At 44.6% G+C, this 6,000-nt stretch overlaps 1 protein-coding gene and 1 pseudogene across 3 annotated transcripts in view; both read right to left on the reverse strand.

Moving 5' to 3' along the window:
- Nucleotides 1-6,000, reverse strand: part of CLIC5 (chloride intracellular channel 5) — a 172,743-nt gene that overhangs the window by 100,347 nt on the left and 66,396 nt on the right. The window lies entirely within an intron of this gene.
- On the reverse strand, nucleotides 5,241-5,891 carry LOC103259538 (annotated as a pseudogene). Its single transcript, XR_504240.2, has one exon. The product of XR_504240.2 is annotated as a signal recognition particle 14 kDa protein pseudogene (transcript).

Genomic DNA, 6,000 nt, shown 5'->3' on the forward strand with positions numbered 1-6,000 from the left:
TGGGCCCTGAACATCCTTACCTATACTTTTGTTAGACTTGACGTGGTTGTCTACTCCTGGCCACCTGTGTGAATTCTGATCATTCTTTGAGACACAACTCAGGTCCCATCTCCCTCCAAACTAGTTCTAAAGACCTTCTGAGGACCACACTAGCTCTGTCATCTGCATGGCTCACTTTCTATCAGTCGTGTGGCACAGACACTTGTTTGCACTGCACACCTCAGCACACACTCGTGGACTGCTGGGACCTCATCTTCTACTCTAGTCTCCCCCTACCCCTTCAGCTTTCACAGGGCCTGGTACAAAGTAAGTGCACCATAAACATTTCTGTATATCGGTTAATTGATTGATTGGTTGTCTTCAATCTCCTAACTCTACATTCTTTATCTTATTAATATATCTTTCACGCCTTGCTTTTAAAATTACATGTTACTCCTATATCATACAAAAATACAGATGAAGAAAAGAAAAAAAGTATGCCTTTCCTCTCTTTTCTGGTTTATGTGGTCACTCTGTGGTGACCCATGTGAATAATCATATTTGCACCAGCCTCCTCCATCCTGTGAAAAGCATGCTTCACGTGGGGACTGGAGACACTGCCCTTCTGACTCCTGTTCTGTCTTTAATGAGCCTCAAAATCACCCTGAGGTTGCTTTAAAGGCTACAAGTGCCTGGGCCTTACCCCACCCTCTTAAATTTCAACCTTGGGGACAGGGACTGGACAAGTTTATGTGTGAAGAAAGCAAGTGCAGTGATTTTTTCACCATCAGCCTAGCCATTGTTTACCACAAGTGCTACAACAAATAGATCTTCCAGGCCAGCAGAGCCAGAGAATACTTCTATAGGTTAACAGCACTGTTTCTTTCTACTGGCAAGACTACATTTCAGTTCTGACAGCAGACTGTCTTGTCCTTAAAGAATTTCACATCTCAGAATCTATACTTCTTGAAGGAAAATATGAGTTTCCAAAGCAGGTTATCACTCAGGAAACTGGCAGAGAAATTTCCCCAGTAGGTGGAGCGGACCCCTCAGAACACGAGAGCTCAGATGCCCTGGGAGGAGAAAACCCTTTACAGACCTGCATCTTTGGGAAACTCAGGCTGAGCCACTTTCCTCCTATAGTATTTCCAGTGCCTCCAACCTTGGTGACAAAGACAACCAAGGATGTCTTCTGGGTATCATTTTAATAGATACCAGATATTGAGAGCCTGCTATGTTGTTCCTGTAATCCAGATAGATAATGCATGTACGTGTGTTTGTATATTTTTTGAGAGCATCTCTATAGCTACGCAGAGCTGGAAAGTTGGGGAGGGCCTAAGAAAATCTGCAAAGGGAACCAGGGGCCCTCTTGGAAATAAAGGACTTTGACTACAGAGTCTTCTTTCTCAGTCCAGGGTCAAAGTTACAGACACCTTTCAGGTAAGCCTGGGAGGCTCTCCCCAGAGCCCAGTGATAGGACAGGAAATGAAGTCCTGCAACAACACCCTCACAGAACTGAAAAGAGGGTACTGGTGCAGCTCCCTCCCCCTGGTGTGATGCACCTGGCTCAGCTGCCAAGAGCCTTGGGGAAGCGGTGATGCAGGAGCTTTCTTGGATATGGGAGCAACTGACAGGAAGAATCATTTCCCTTGAGCTTGAAGAGTCCAATGATGGCCAGGGTTCCGCACTTCCCCTACAGTTAGGCCAACCAGGTGACTTCAGACACGGACTCTGATAACATATCCAGCAGCAGTACCGGCACTGCATTCCAGCTGGCATTAGTCTGACTCCTGGCTCCAGTAATGAGGCAGAAACAGGAAGGACTGACCCTCTGACTTCCTGTATACATCAAGGGAGAGAGGCCCAAGGGTGTCACCTTCACTCATTGGGCTACATGGGGTCTGCAGATGAGGCCTTACTAATAATATCCCAGATACACACAGAGTTCGAAATGTTCATGCCAACTCCATGAAAGACGCACTGCTGTTATTAGCACTGGGTTGACTAAAGCAGTGGTTCAGAGAGGTCAAGCGACCTGTCCTGGCACACACAGCTGGTAAACCACAGTCTGACACCAAAGTCTCACTTTTCCACCACATCTCCCGCTACCACTAACTTGGAACCAGCACTTGGAGCTCAAAGGGAACCAAGAATGAAAACCTTCTGACCTTACTGACTGGCTAAATTGACAGACACTCTGCCCTGAAGGGAGCCCACAAATGCCCAGAGAGACTACAAGTATTGTCAGGGAGGCAGGAACTGACACTAGTGACGGCAGACTTCAGTCTCTGCAGACCCACAGTCATCTGTCCCTCCCACCACCCTGCCAGGGCACCTGAGATCCACATCATTCTTCCTTTGACACTAGTGCTCCAAGGATGTGTTGCCAAGAGTGGGGGTGCTCACTGACACAGGAGGGCAGGGGGATCCGTGTACTGGATTATCAACTACAGATCAAAACCTGGAGACAGTGGGAAAGGAAAACACAGTAACGTAATATGATGAAAGGAATTTCAGAATCCTAGTGAGCTCATGCTTAAGAGAGCTGCTTAAGGTGACCGGACAGTCAGGGCAGCTTGGAGTCATAGAGGAAACACCACGAGATTTGATCTTGTCTGTTCTGGAAGTCAGATGACCACACCATGGGTCATCACCACTTATACTGCACCCTGCATCACTGTCAGAGCCTTTTGGGTCACTCAGTAAACAAAACAACTAGTCCTTTCCATCAGACAATTAGCAGGACTCCATTTTATTTTCCCCACACTGAATTGATGATTATTTGACTAGACCCCATGCACGGATTATTCTGGAGTCGTGTGGATAGGGTTTACTAGTCTGTCAGCATCTGTCAACTGAGCACTGATTGGGTGCAAGCATTCTGTCAACAACACTCCTGACTGTGGTGCCCCGAGGCTGTTAGAAGTTCTGGATGTTTAATCAGCACTAGCAGGGCCACCTATCTCAGCTGTGGTGGAAGCTGGACCCACCTCTGATTATAACTCAGTGGCTCTCCCAGAGTAGCATACTGGAGTCACTGGGGAGTGGATATAAAAATACTTCCCTGGGTCCCACCCACAGAGATGTTGATGTCATTGGCCTGAGGAGCAAACTGGCATCAGGAGTTTTAATATCTCCTTGAATGGTTGGGCACAGTGATTCACGCCTGTAATTCCAATACGCTGGGAGGCTGAGCCAAGAGGATTGCCTGAGTCCACGAGTTCAAAATGAGCTTGAGAAATATAGTGAGACCTCGTCTCTAGAATAAATCAAAATGTAGCCAGACGTGTTGGTGCACACCTGTAGTCCCAGCTACTCAGAAGGCTGAGGCAGAGGGATCGCCTGAGCCCTGCAAGTTGGGGCTATGGTGGTCTTGACCGTGCCACTGTACTCCTGCCTGTGTGACAGAGTGAAACTCCAACTCAAAAAATACAAAACAAAACAAAAAAAACCACACCTCTCTGAATGGCTTGAATGTGTAGCAAAGGTTGAGAATCACTGGTTTCTGTTGAAACACCAGTCCCTGCCTAAGAGATGTTTGTGGCCACTTTGCCTCCGGTAGTCACTTCACTTGGGTCACTTTCTATATCTGGGGTCTAGGGGCAAGTGGAGGAAGCAATGCGAGAGAGGAATGTCTTGATATCACATACACAACACATCCTGTGTTTGTCTTTTCAAACTGCTTTCTGTTTTGCTTTTACTTCCTTGCTCCTTTTCTTTCAATAAACCACACTCACTGCCATTATCTCGAACCTCTTGTCCTCCTTTATGATCAAAGTCTAAGTTATGAATGATCTCATTTATTCTCAAAATAGCCCTGCAAGTGAGGAAGGAGCCAAGCCTTTGTTACCTAAGGCAAATCAGGGACGTGTAGACCCAGAAAGGTTCTATCTTCCATGGAACTCATGTCATTATTCAAATCAATTATTCAAGTCAATGTGTTTATAGCAATTGTCAGTTTACAAAATGCTTTCACCTGCATGCTCCCATGGAATCCTCACAAGCCAGTGGTGACAATATTTCCATAACCAGAGTGGCCACATGTCCTGATTTCCCCCCCAAACAGTCCCAGGTTACATCTGCTGCCCTAGCCCAGGTAGCATCCTCTTTCAATTCTCAGAAGTGTCTAAGTATGGGCAATAATTTATATAGCCACTATATTCATAACCATTCTCTTGTTTTAAAAAGGAGCTAGTGAGATTCATAGAAGATAAATAATTTGTTCAGAGTCATTTAGCTAATTAGAGGCAGAAGCAAGACTTGAACTCAGGTTCTATGTCTCTGAATCTCTGCCTCATCCACAGGTATCATGGAACATCAAAGCTGGTCTAATCCAACTTTTCTTGTTATAGGTAAAGAAATTAAAAGTGTGGGGAAATTATCTCTAAAAAATCACTGTGAGAATGTTCCCTGGAAGGGAAAGTCTTGTAATATGTAACAGAAATGAGGGTAGTCTTTTTGACAGCATTAAATGAGCACATTAAGACACATTAATAACTTATAAATAATTGTCATCATAGATGGCACTTGAGAGCCTAACTTGGCAAAATTGGGTACCAGGCCTGACGTACAGTCATTTGAGGGAACACAAGAAATTAAGAGACTAAAGCGTTAGATTTGGGTCCTACCTCTGGGCATTTCACGTACCCTATGTGAGCACATGTGTTGTTCAATCATAAAACAGGAGGAATCATCACTTTATTTCCCTGGGCTGTTACAAGAAGAGCAAACTGCAGCTCATCAAGTGCTCTGACAGCATCAAGTCTCACGAGGTCCCTGTGAGTCAAGTTTATTTGTTTTCTTTATCTTTTTGCATGAGTGAATCAAGCCTCATAAACAGGATTGCTGAGGATCAAGTGAGATAAGGTATTTAAGCATACTTCCTAAATCCTAAAATGCTGCCATTTCTCAAATTATTATTACCACTATCAGCATTACTAGTAACAGATAATGACTATCAGTTGACATGGGAAAGAACCGCATGTCCTTGAAACTCACCGGGTGACTGAGGTTTAGAGTGGTTAGACCCAGTGGACAGGCCAGGTTGGGGGAGTCACTTCAAGGGAATGTTGAAAATGGCCAGCATCATGATTCTGATTGAATGGGACACATCCTGCCTAGGAGCCTTCATAGAAACCAGCCTGTCATGCCCTGCAGAAAGCACCAATTACCTGACACCATCAACAAGAAGGGCTTTCTTTTCACGAGAATCATATAGTTTAGAGCAACTCTAAACTTTGGAGAAGTTTGATTTTTTTTCCCTGATAAACAGTCATATTTAATGATACATTGTTCTTCACAGGGACGACTACAGAAACTTCTAATCTATAATCCAGGGCTATATAAGCATGCAGCACAAACCAATGAGCCGGATATAAAATAAACTGGCTTCTTACCACCAACTACCTTATAAACACTGTAACCTTTCTTCTCTTCAAAATGACCCTAATCTTGCATGAAAACAGCTACTGTGGGGGAAGCAGAAACCTAGCTATGTAGCCAAAAGTAAAAATCAAAGGAAAAATAGCAACTCAGTGGTTAGTTGGTGAAATCAGGGAGTTCGATGCCCTTCACTGTGCTGGTTTAGTCTTCTTATTCTTGTTCTTTTTGTCCCTCTTCTTCAGACCATCCATGTTAGCTCTCAGCAGGTTTGAAGAAGCCGTCTGAAACTTATTCACTTCTTTGGAGCTCACCACAGTGCTGATCTTCTTTTTCCCATCCGTAGCTCTTAACAGACACTTGTTGTCTGTGGGCTCAAAGCCCTCCACAGGACCCTTCTTGGAGATGGGTTTAGTGTGGCCATCATACTTCTTCAAGGTGATGTACACGCTGCCCGACGTCCGGCACTTCTGGGAGAGCCTGGTCAGCTCTGTCAGGAACTGCTCGCTCTCCAGCAGCACCATTTCGGCCCCTCTCAAGTTTGATTTTATATATGAAAACATTGCTTTCCAGTTCAAGGAAATCCTGGGCAGCATCTTTATTTCACAATATTCCTTTTTTTTTTTTTTTTTTTTTTTTTTT

The sequence above is a fragment of the Carlito syrichta genome, unplaced genomic scaffold (genome assembly GCF_000164805.1).
Source record: "Carlito syrichta isolate Samal-C Ts95f unplaced genomic scaffold, Tarsius_syrichta-2.0.1 Scaffold302862, whole genome shotgun sequence".
Taxonomy (NCBI): domain Eukaryota; kingdom Metazoa; phylum Chordata; class Mammalia; order Primates; family Tarsiidae; genus Carlito; species Carlito syrichta.